At 40.8% G+C, this 12,835-nt stretch overlaps 2 protein-coding genes across 4 annotated transcripts in view; one reads left to right on the top strand and one right to left on the bottom strand.

The window, feature by feature from the left end:
* The window catches only part of PLGRKT (plasminogen receptor with a C-terminal lysine), a 50,051-nt gene extending 42,489 nt beyond the window's left edge, over positions 1-7,562 (bottom strand). The window contains exon 1 of one of the 2 annotated variants that reach the window (XM_055578154.1): positions 6,908-7,562. The gene's annotated coding sequence lies outside the window, so the exon portion shown is untranslated. Of the gene's footprint in view, positions 1-5,526; positions 5,838-6,907 lie in introns of those variants that run through there. The other variant, XM_055578155.1, reaches the window with a different exon arrangement.
* Positions 1-12,835, top strand: part of CD274 (CD274 molecule) — a 114,391-nt gene that overhangs the window by 75,724 nt on the left and 25,832 nt on the right. The window lies entirely within an intron of this gene.

Below are 12,835 nucleotides of genomic sequence, written 5' to 3'. Positions count from 1 at the left end.
TTCTGCTCTAAGTTTTAAGATTTCTTTCCTTCTACTAACCCTGGGGTTCTTCATTTCTTCCTTTTCTAGTTGCTTTAGGTGTAGAGTTAGGTTATTTATTTGACTTTTTTCTTGTTTCTTGAGGTGTGCCTGTATTGCTATGAACTTTCCCCTTAGGACTGCTTTTACCGTGTCCCACAGGTTTTGGGTTGTTGTGTTTTCATTTCCATTTGTTTCTATGCAAATTTTGATTTCTTTTTTGATTTCTTCTGTGATTTGTTGGTTATTCAGCAGCGTGTTGTTCAGCCTCCATATGTTGGATTTTTTAATAGTTTTTCTCTTGTAATTGAAATCTAATCTTACTGCATTGTGGTCAGAAAAGATGCTTGGAATGATTTCAATTTTTTTGAATTTACCAAGGCTAGCTTTATGGCCCAGGATGTGATCTATCCTGGAGAAGGTTCCATGTGCGCTTGAGAAAAAGGTGAAATTCATTGTTTTGGGATGAAATGTCCTATAGATATCAATTAGGTCTAACTGGTCTATTGTATCGTTTAAAGTTTGTGTTTCCTGGTTAATTTTCTGTTTAGTTGATCTATCCATAGGTGTGAGTGGGGTATTAAAGTCTCCCACTATTATTGTGTTATTGTTAATTTCTCCTTTCATACTTGTTAGCATTTGTCTTACATACTGCGGTGCTCCCGTGTTGGGTGCATATATATTTATAATTGTTATATCTTCTTCTTGGATTGATCCTTTGATCATTATGTAGTGACCATCTTTGTCTCTTTTCACAGTCTTTGTTTTAAAGTCTATTTTATCTGATATGAGTATTGCTACTCCTGCTTTCTTTTGGTCCCTATTTGCATGGAAAATCTTTTTCCAGCCCTTCACTTTCAGTCTGTATGTGTCCCCTGTTTTGAGGTGGGTCTCTTGTAGACAACATATGTAGGGGTCTTGTTTTTGTATCCATTCAGCCAGTCTTTGTCTTTTGGTTGGGGCATTCAACCCATTTATGTTTAAGGTAATTACTGATAAGTATGATCCCGTTGCCATTTACTTTATTGTTTTGGGTTCGAATTTATACACCGTTTTTGTGTTTCCTGTCTAGAGAATATCCTTTAGTATTTGTTGGAGAGCTGGTTTGGTGGTGCAGAATTCTCTCAGCTTTTGCTTGTCTGAAAAGCTTTTGATTTCTCCTTCATACTTGAATGAGATCCTTGCTGGGTACAATAATCTGGGCTGTAGGTTATTTTCTTTCATCATTTTAAGTATGTCTTGCCATTCCCTCCTGGCTTGAAGAGTTTGTATTGAAAGATCAGCTGTTATCCTTATGGGTATTCCCTTGTGTTATTTGTTGTTTTTCCCTTGCTGCTTTTAATATTTGTTCCTTGTGTTTGATCTTTGTTAATTTGATTAATATGTGTCTTGGGGTGTTTCGCCTTGGGTTTATCCTGTTAGGGACTCTCTGGGTTTCTTGGACTTGGGTGATTATTTCCTTCCCCATTTTAGGGAAGTTTTCAACTATTATCTCCTCAAGTATTTTCTCATGGTCTTTCTTTTTGTCTTCTTCTTCTGGGACCCCTATGATTCGAATGTTGTAGCATTTAATATTGTCCTGGAGGTCTCTGAGATTGTCCTCATTTCTTTTAATTCGTTTTTCTTTTATCCTCTCTGATTCATTTATTTCTACCCTTCTATCTTCTAATTCACTAATCCTATCTTCTGCCTCTGTTATTCTACTATTTGTTGCCTCCAGAGTGTTTTTAATTTCGCTTATTGCATTATTCATTATATATTGACTCTTTTTTATTTCTTCTAAGTCCTTGTTAAACCTTTCTTGCATCTTCTCAATCCTTGCCTCCAGGCTATTTATCTGTGATTCCATTTTAATTTCAAGATTTTGGATCAATTTCACTATCATTATTCGGAATTCTTTATCAGGTAGATTCCCTATCTCTTCCTCTTTTGTTTGGTTTGGTGGGCATTTATCCTGTTCCTTTATCTGCTGGCTATTCCTCTGTCTCTTCATCTTGTTTAAATTGCTGAGTTTGGGGTGTCCTTTCTGTATTCTGGCAGTTTGTGGAGTTCTCTTTATTGTGGCGTTTCCTCACTGTGTGTGGGTTTGTACATGTGGCTTGTCACGGTTTCCTGGTTAGGGAAGCTTGTGTCGATGTTCTGGTGGATGGAGCTGTATTTCTTCTCTCTGGAGTGTAATGAAATGTCCAGTAATGTGTTATGAGATGTCTATGGTTTTGGGGTGACTTTGGGCAGCCTGTATCTTGAAGCTCAGGGCTGTGTTCCTTTGTTGCTGGAGAATTTGCTTGGTATGTCTTGCCCTGGAACTTGTTGGCCCTTGTGTGGTGCTTGGTTTCAGTGTCGGTATGGAGGCGTTTGATGAGCTCCTGTTAATTAATGTTCCTTGGAGTCAGGAGTTCCCTGGAGTCAGGGTTTGGACTTAAGCCTCCTACTTCCAGTTATTGGTCTTATTTTTACAGTAGTTTCAAAACTTCTCCTTCTATACAGCACCATTGATAAAACATCTACGTTAAAGATGAAAAGTTTCTCTACTGTGAGGGTCTCTCAGAGAGGTTCACAGCGTTACATGGAGAAGAGAATTGGGAGGAGGGAGTTAGAGGTGACCCAAATGAGATCAGGTGGAATCAATAGTGGAGAGAGTGGGCTAGCCAGTAGTCACTTCCTTATGTGCACTCCACAACTGGACCGCTCAGAGATGTTCACTGAGTTATACAGAGACGAGAAGAAGGAGGCAGGAGACAGAGGTGGCCAGAAGGATAAAAGGGGGAAATGAAAAGGAGGGAGACAGATCCAGCCGGTAATCAGTTCCCTAAGTGTTCTCCACCATCTGGAACACACAGAAATTCACAGAGTTGGGTAGAGTAGAGAGGGGTTAGGGAGGAGATACAGGTGACCTGGTGGAGAAAACGGAGAGTCCAAAGGGAGAGAGAGCAGTCAAGCCAGTAATCTCGTTCCCTAGTGAAAAATGGGTCCTGAAGATTGGGTTCTTAAAGGTACACAATTGGTAACAAATACATAAAAGCAAAAATTAAAAATCTAGAGTAGAGTTTGGAATTTCAAAAATGCGATGTTAATGAAAAGAAGAAGGAAAAGAAAGAGAGAAAAAACGAACAAAGAAAAACAAACAAGGTTGCGAAAATTATAAAGAAACTACAGGTACAAAATTGACAACTAATACCAAAAAGCAAAAATTAAAAATCTAGAGTAGAGTTTGGAATTTCAAAAATACAATGTTAAAAAAAAAAAAGAAGAAGAAGAAAAATAAAGAGAGAAAACAAACAAACCAAGAAAAACAATGTCGCGAAAATTATAAAGAAAATACAGGTACAAAATTGATATCAAATACCAAAAAGCATAAATTAAAAATCTTGAGTAGAGTTTGGAATTGCAGATATACGATGTTATATAAAAGAAGAAGAGAAAGAAACAGAGGGAAAAAAAAAGTCACAGAAATTATAAAAAAAAACTATATGTACAAAATTGATAACATATACCAAAAGGCTAAAATTAAAAATCTAGAGTAGAGTTTGGAATTTCAAAAATACGATGTTAAAGAAAAGAAGAAGGAAAAGAAAGAGAGAAAAAATGAACAAAGAAAAACAAACAAGGTCGCGAAAATTATAAAGAAACTACAGGTGCAAAATTGATAACTAATACCAAAAAGCAAAAGTTAAAAATCTAGAGTAGAGTTTGGAATTTCAAAAATACAATGTTAAAAAAAAGAAGAAGAAAAATAAAGAGAGAAAACAAACAAACCAACAAAAACAATGTTGCGAAAATTATAAAGAAAATACAGGTACAAAATTGATATCAAATACCAAAAAGCATAAATTAAAAATCTTGAGTAGAGTTTGGAATTGCAGATATACGATGTTATACAAAAGAAGAAGAGAAAGAAACAGAGGGGAAAAAAAAGTCACAGAAATTATGAAAAAAACTATAGGTACAAAATTGATAATATATACCAAAAGGCTAAAATTAAAAATCTAGAGTAGAGTTTGGAATTTCAAAAATACAATGTTAAAGAAAAGAAGAAAAAGAAAAAAACAAAACAAAACAAAACACGGTCAAAAAATTATAAAATATATATATGAAGTTTGCTGAAGAAAAAAAAATAGGGTCTTTTTTTTTTTTTTTTGCAAAGTAATAGTTATAAAAGTAAAAATTAAAGGACCATAGAGGACTTAAAAATTTTTTTTTTTTTTAATTTAAGAAAAAAAAAAGAAAGATTGATAGTAAAAATAGTAAAAATATATCTAGGTCTTTCTCTGGTTTTGTCGTGAGTATTGTGGGTTCAGTTCATTTTTGGCTAGTTCCTTGGTCTGACTTATATTTCTCAAGATCTATAGGCCCCTTCCTATGTAGTTCGTAGTAACCACAGGGTTTTAATCTATGGCCTGTAGCTTCCAAGGCGTTTCCCTCTGTTACAGCTTCTTCTGTTTGCTGGTCTCTTCAGTGTCTGGTTCCCGCCCTGACACAAAGGGGACGGTGGAGGACACTATTTTTTTTATTTTATTTAGGCTCACTTGTTCAGCCGCGCTGTGGGGAGGGAGGGAGGGATGCTGCAAACAGATAACCCTGGCGTGCGCTCGCAGTGCCTCAGCCACACTGGGTCTGCCCCTGTTCACGGCGCGTGTAGCCTCCCTGCCCACACTGCTCGGGCTCTAGGTTGTTCCACCGGGAACAATCAGAGGCCGGCCCTGGGCTGAGCTCCCAGGTCCAAGCTGCTCAGGTTCAGGCACTCGGGTAGTCCTCAGAGGCGCAGACTCGGTTGGGCCTGCGTTTTGTGCTCTTCCCAGATACGAGCAGCTCAGGTGATGTGTTTGGCGGGCGCCAATGCTGCGACTTATCGCCTCCCCGCCACTCGGTTATCTGGGTGTAAAACCGGCGCACCTTCTCAGGCAGATGTTGACCGTCCAGACCCCCAAGAAGTTTTAGTTAGCAAAGAAGCCTGCTTACAGTTTTATAGATAGTGTCTCTCTTGGGCTGCGATTGCCCCCTTACGGCTCTGGCTGCCTGTCAGTGGAGGGGGAAGGTCTGCAACCGGCTATCTCTGTTCAGTCCTTTGTTCTGTGCGCGGGCCTGGCGGTGTCTTAGGTTAGGGCTGGCTTTTCCTGTGGTAGATATCCCACAGTCTGGTTTGCTAGCCCAAATTATTTCGCTCAGATAGCGCTCAGGACATTCGGGCCGATTCTTACTCTAAGGGACACAGCCTGTGCCGCGCTTCCCTGCCCAGCCCCCGCTTGCTAATGCCATGTGCAGGCGTCTGCGCTGCTTCTCCGCTGGGGGAGTTACCGTAGGGCTCACAATCTGCGATTTTTAATTGTTTATTTATTTTTTTTCTCCCTTTTATGTTGCCCTCTGTGCTTCCAAAGCTCGGCACAGATTCGGCAGTGAGAAGGTTTCCTGGTGTTTGGAAACTTCTCTCTTTTTAAGACTCCCTTCCCTGGACGGAACTCCGTCCCTCCCTCTTTTGTCTCTTTTTTTGTCTTTTATATTTTTTCCTACCTCCTTTCGAAGAGTTGGGTTGCTTTTCTGGTTGCCTGATGTCCTCTGCCGGCATTCAGAAGTTGTTTTGTGGAATTTACTCGACGTTTAAATGCTCTTTTGATGAATTTGTGGGGGAGAAAGTGTTCTCCCCGTCCTACTCCTCCGCCATCTTGGCTCCTCCACCCATTCACATCTTTGAAAGTTGCCAACTTGAAGGTTCATATGTAGGGGACTTATTATATCAGAGGGCTTCCCTTATGGCTCAGCTGTGGTAAAGAATCTGCTTGCAGTGTGGGAGACCTGGGTTTGATCCCTGTGTTGGGAAGATCCCCTGGAGAAGGGAAAGGCTACCCACTCCAGTATTCTGGCCTGGAGAATTCCATAGACTGTATAGTTCATGAAGTCGCAAAGAGTCGGACACTACTGAGTGACTTTGACTCACTCACTCATTGTATCAGAAAATAATTAAGAGTGACCTTGCAATAGGAATAATTTTTAATTCATTCAATTGTATAAAGCAAGTCTTTAAAAAATGCCAACACTTTGTCATTGGTGACAAATACCTTACTACTTACAACTTTGACACCACTGTGTTTCAGAAGGCTAAGAATCCTGATTTGGGTCCCTTCTGCCTTCATTTTTCCCTCATTTACTCCTGAGATCTTATAAAGGGCTCTTTGCGCCAGCCTTGCCTCAGCTGTGCTACACATTACAACAGGTAGGGGTATTTCTGAGGAGGAAGTGTTGGGGCTGTCCTCCTCAGGTCACATCTAAGAACTGGTATTTGATTTTACTTAAAAAAAAGAAAGAATAATTCCATGACCTATAACTTCTGTTATCCAAGTTTCTGCAGTGACTCATTTCCTGATCGAATGACACATCAACTACCTATGTATATGACTGGTTGCATGATTACAATCATTTCAATACGTCTTTGGGTTTCATTCAAATTAGGCCACTTCCCCAGCAAATTCTACCTCTGAGTTCCATTCAAACTAGCTCATTTCCCCTGAAAATTCCGGCCCGGAACCTACAGCTTCCGGGAGATCTTTCCCTAATTTAAAACTCCACCCGCTCACCTTGAAGCGGTAGTTGGGAATTCCTGCAAGGTTATGCTGATTTCCGTTGACAACGCTTTGCCTACTTCCCCCAATTTAATTATGATATGGAAGCGGCCTGGAGTCTTTGAGGGGAGAACCGGCTCCTCCGAAACAAGGTTGGCGATACTGGTTGGCACTAGAAGCGGGAGAGCCAAGGGCGCTCACAAGGAAAGGGCACCCAGAGCGGCCCAGCAAGCCCGAAGACCCGGAGCTCGGCGCCGGCAGGCGCTGCCGCGAGGACCCGCCCTTCCCCCAACAGCCTGCGGCCGGCCTGGCCCACCCAGCCGGCGCTCACTCACTGGACAGTGGAGGTGCGGGAGACACTGATCACAGCGAAGGCCTCCAGGCCTGAAGCTCCCCGAGACGGCGACAAGGACCGGGCCTTGCCCCGCAGAACCTCCGGACTGGCTGGCCACGGCGGCCAAACAGCGCAGCTCTTGCTTCCTTAAAGGGCCCGCGCCCCTGACCAAAGCAGCCTGGTGTTTTCTTTCCGACAGGCCATGGGAGGGGCAGGTCAAAGAGGCAAATTCAAAATCCAGGGACTCAAATTTTGAGGGAAGTGGGCAGAGGAAGCAGAATGGAAATCTCACTTAAAGGGTTCACTGAGGTTTGTCAGTTACCCATGAGGAACCTGAGCAATCATGTTCCCTTGTAGAGCTAAAAGCTCCATACAGCTTAATGAGCCATCTCACAGTGCTCCACATATGATGTCAACCACCATTTGTAGGGTCTATTTCTAGAAGAAAATGTATCTTTTGAGAAGTTGTCACTTGAACATATAATCCATAGTTACAAACATTTGTAAGGGCTTTTCTCCTTATAGAATAGATTTATGTTGAGGATGGACTTTCCCCCCACCCCTGTTTGAATCTCAACACTGACATAGTTTATTTAATTCGTTAGAGCCTCAGCCTCCTCTGGCTGTTAAACTGCCCACCATCAAAGTAGGGGTAAGGTTAGGATGTGAAAAGAAACAGAGAAGACTTGACCAGAGTTACCAGACCAAAAAAAAAAAATTTTTTTTAACAGCCATCTTTCTCAACTTATGCTCTGAGAGATCTTCATTTCTTCTCACCCCCACCATTGATTTCTGTCTTGAGTAAGCCACCCTCTTTCCCAGCTTCATTGAGAGAATACTTGAGGAGCTGTTGGCATTCTGTTCTTTGTTATTAAATAATTTGGAAAAACAGCATGGACTTCCACCAGGCTCTGGCCTTTAAGAAGGTCTATGAGAAAAGTTCCTGCCCTTAGTCCTGGCTGCCATCCCATCAGTGGAGAAGGCATCTAACCTTCCCAGGCTCTGTATGTGAGTGCACACCTCACTGACCTCCTGCCAGAGTGACCTGGGAACCACAAGAGCAAAGCCATTTGGAATTTTGGCCCTTTAAGACAGGATAACAACTGATAACCATAGCATCTGAGTGCCCAGATTCTGCCATAAGCACACCTACATTTGATTTGATCTCCAACTCCATCACTGTCGCTCTTCATCCTCTGCAAAACTTACTTTTATCATCTCTGCAATAGGTCTAAAGCCATCTAATTTATTTGGATTATGAAGGCTAAATGAGACAATTCTTTATTCAGGCACTTAGCACCATGTCTTGCACACAGCATTAAGTTAACAGTAGTAAACAACAACAGTGGGAACCTGTTACTAACTCTGAAGTCCCCCGAGATGGCAAGGACTGGGCCTTGCCCCGCAGAACCTCCACAGAAGAGACAAATGGAAGGGAGCAGTTACTAAAACCAGGCGAGAGCCATAGCTGTACCTGATTGAGAGGGCTACCCGACAGGAGCTATGTTGTTCAGTAGTGGAGAGCAGTAGATGCTGACCTTTGGCCCAACAGGGTAAGATCCTATAGCTGCAGCCACTGCTAGCACCTCAACTCCAAATGGGGACAGAGTGGAAAAGAAAGACACATCCCCCTGTCCTTCCATGCTCTGATATCCTGCTGAAATCTTTCATCGGAAAAATCTGGTGGATTTCTGGATCCACTAGAAAGCCTGAAGATGAAGGCAGGTCTATGTAGTCTATGGAAGTCAGCTTGCTAGGCACGAAGACCTCTGACAAATGAAAATATCCAGCATACCATTTCTACAACCTTGGGTTTATCGTATTTTGAAGTCCTAGTTCAAAAGGAAGAAATGCTTCCACTAGAGGACCCAGCCGTGGTGCCACTGAATTGGAAGCTGAAATTGCCCTCTGTTCATTTTGGTTCCTCATGGAACTGGAATTCCATGAGGAAACTGGGTTACAGCTAAACAATGAGAGCAAGGAGAAATGTGCATGACACCCAAAGATTAACTGGGCACATCTTTATACTCCCATGTGCAATGATGATGATCATAAGATAACTATAGTAACCTGATAACGTTGGGAGCACTTCAGTTTCAGACCATGCAGGAATTGAAGTGTTGTATCACTGCACCAGGTTAAAAAAAAAAAAAAAAAAAAATCACAATCTACTAAGATACTGCATAGGGCAGGAAAAACATAAGTGAATGAAGTAGGAAATTATGATTATCAATTTATCTTTTTTAACCTAGCAATAAGCTACAGAGGCAGGGATTATTGGACCAAACCCGGGTCTCCTGCATTGCAGGAAGATTCTTTACCATCTGAGCCACCTGGGAGGCTCATCTCTGTATATAAAATGTTAATTGATTATTTATTCCATGCCCTTGCTTTCTCTGTTTCCTTGTATGAACAGTAGTGGTGGAGACAAACATCATAATTTAGTTTCTAGGCCAGAGTATTGACATCACTTCAAAGCAACATAGTAGTTGATAGGACTCTCTGATTCTCATGTTTAGGGGATGAGTTTCTCTCCATCTGAATAAGGGGGGAAAATAAATCCTGGGTGGCAAAACAAATAAACTATCTGGGTCTTCTGTTTGCCTCCCTTCATACCTATTGTCCTCTCTTGCCTGCCTTATTCTATACCCCAGAAGCTGACCTCTTTGGAAAACATCACCTGGGCTCTTCTCAGCTGATTTATATTTGGTTTTGGACTATGGAGGCATCCACAGGAGACAGGAGGCAGGAGGAAAGAGAAATAGGGTACATTCTATCCATTCTTTCTCTGTTTTAGGATCTGGCAGTGGTAGTGTCTTTTCACCACTGAAGCTCTCGATCAGCAGCCCCTCCTCTGTGGCTTCAGGTCACAGAGCTCTGGGAATGCTCTCTTCCCTTCCTTTTCGGCCTAGAGATGGTATGGGTTTCTTGCCATTGCTATTACTCTCAACTTAATGGTTCTTCACCCCAAATTGGTAGTTGAGATGCCTCAACTAGATGGTTCTCTTAATCCTATTCCCTTAATTGCCTTCTAACTACCATTTAAGATCTCTTTAGTCAAACAGTAGAATTCCAATTCCTGATGGAAACCCAATGGATACACTTTATACACATATAAATATTCATGTATGTATTTTATTTTCTTTTTTTCTTTTTTTTAGGTATACACGTGCTCCCCATCCTGAACCCCCCTACCACCTCCTCCCCATCCCATCCCTCTGAGTCATCCCAGTGCACCAGCCCCAAGCATCCAGTATCATGCATCGAACCTGGACTGGCAATTTGTTTCATATATGATATTATACATGTTTCAATGCCATTCTCCCAAATCATCCCACCCTCTCCCTCTCCCACAGAGTCCAAAAGACTGTTCTATACATCTGTGTCTCTTTTGCTGTCTCGCATACAGGGTTATCGTTACCATCATTTTATGTATTTTAAAATATAAGTGAAAAAAGTGACTATAAGAATATCTACTCTGGGAATTCAGAGAAATATTGGCATAGATATTGAAGACATAGAATGTGGGATGAAAAGATTAAAGGAAAATTATTTCAATACCAAATGACATATAACATTAACTATTGTGTGCATTATTTCCAATTTTATGAATTTGTGAAAGTACGTGTATATTCTCTATGCACACATACAGACAGGTACTTTTAAAAATCAGTTTGCATTATAGCATAAGAATTTTCATGTTATTAAATGGCATTCATATATACCATTTTTAACATATATAAGATTTTCAACAAGTATGTATACAATTTTCATCATTGGATATTTCTGATTTTTTTGCTTCTGTCAATAACATCATTGTTAATCAACTATGCTCCAACGTAAAAATTTATAAAATAGAATTAAGTGACTTCCCAGAGCCTTAAAAAATAACATCATGATAATCACCTTCATATATATATGTGTGTGTGTATATATATATATAGCTTTTTAATATTTTGACTGGAAGAGTTGGACTGTGAAGAAGGCTGAGCGCCAAATAATTGATGCTTTTGAACTGTGGTGTTGAAGAAGACTCTTGAGAGTCCCTTGGACTGCAAGGAGATCCAGCCAGTCCATTCTAAAGGAGATCAGCCCTGGGATTTCTTTGGAAGGAATGATGCTAAAGCTGAAACTCCAGTACTTTGGCCACCTCATGCGAAGAGTTGACTCATTGGAAAAGACTCTGATGCTGGGAGGGATAGGGGGCAGGAGGAGAAGGGGAAGACGGAGGATGAGATGGCTGGATGGCATCACTGACTCGATGGACGTGAGTCTGAGTGAAGTCCGGGAGTTAGTGATGGACAGGGAGGCCTGGCGTGCTGCGATTCATGGGGTCGCAAAGAGTCGGACACGACTGAGCGACTGATCTGATCTGACTGAATTAAATAGTATACATATTTTAGAAAGAATTGATGTAAAATGCATAAAATCCGTAACTCACTGAAAAACCCCCTACCTCAGGACAATAAAATTACTCAATATTTCCCTGTATATCCATAAATTAGTTTTTTTAAGTTTTTAATTGGAGAACTGGGGTTGACATATTCAACACTACTATGTATGGAATGAGGACCAACTGACAAGGACCTACTGTATGGCACAGGGAACTCTACTCAGTGTTCCATGGTGGCTTATGTGGGAGGGAAATCTAAGGGAGAGTGGGCATGTGTGTATGTAGCTGATTCACTTTGCTGTGCACCTGAAGCTGGCACAGAATTGTAGATCAAACAAAGTTTTTGAAAGTTCACGGTGTACTCAGATGTATTTCCTTTTAAAGAGATGCTTTCTAAAGGAGTATGAATTTCTTTCTCCATTAAAATGGGAACCAAGTTTAGCCAAGAACTTCAATCTGTGAAGGAGAGCATGGGGCTAAGGATAGAAACTCTTCAGTATTAAGCTATTCTGGCATTGTGTTGTCTGTATTCTGGAACACAGTCTGAATTTTAACCTTAGACTTCATTCATGGGGCACCCTGTTGATTCAAATGTAGCCTGGGCACAATCTGAACCAGCAGAGCATCACTGAGCTTTGTGCAGCCTACTTTAAACTTTGTCCATTCTTCTAGTGACATCATGTGGCCCTGTAATATAATGGCAACAGTGGACTTATTCTCTCCCTGCCTAGAAACTTTAGATTGAGATATAATCGACATATCATAAAATTCACCATTTAAGATTACACAGTTTATTAGCTTTTAGTTTATTCAAAATGTAGTTCAACTATTACCTCTATCTAATTCTATAACATTTTCATCACCCCCAAAAGAAACCCCATACCCATTAGCAGTCACTCCTCATAGTGTCACTTCCCCTCTAGCCCCTGGCATATCTTAATCTCTTTCAGTCTCAGTGCTGTCGTTCAGTTACTCAGTCACGTCCAACTCTTTGCAACCCCATGGGCTCCAGCATCCCAGGCTTCTCTTTCCTTCACTGTCTCCTGGAGTTTGCTCAAACTCATGTCTATTGAGTCGATGATGCCATCCAACCATCTCATCCTCTGTTGCCCCCTTCTGTTAATCCCCTTCTCCTCCTGTCTCAATAGATTTGCCTATTCTAGACATTTTATATGAATAGAATCAACAATATATGGCCTTTTGTATATGACTTCTTTCACATAGCATAAGTCTTTTTTTTTTTTTTAATAGCATACTGGTTTCAGGGTACATCCAAGTTGTAACATCTATTAGCACTTCATTCCTTTTAATGGTGGAATAATATTTCATTGTATGGATGTACCAAATTTTGTTTATCCATTCAAAACTGATGAACATTTGGATTGTTCCTATGTTTTTGCTATTATGAACAGTGCTGAGATGAACATTTCATACAAGATTTTGTACCTGTGTTTTCATCAGCAGTGAATAAAAATACTAATTTCACGGCATACTTGTATGGACATAGACACTGAAATGTGATGGGTTATAGAAGCA

Source organism: Bubalus kerabau, chromosome 4 (genome assembly GCF_029407905.1).
Source record: "Bubalus kerabau isolate K-KA32 ecotype Philippines breed swamp buffalo chromosome 4, PCC_UOA_SB_1v2, whole genome shotgun sequence".
NCBI lineage: Eukaryota > Metazoa > Chordata > Mammalia > Artiodactyla > Bovidae > Bubalus > Bubalus kerabau.
This window is presented reverse-complemented; position numbering and strand designations above follow the sequence as displayed.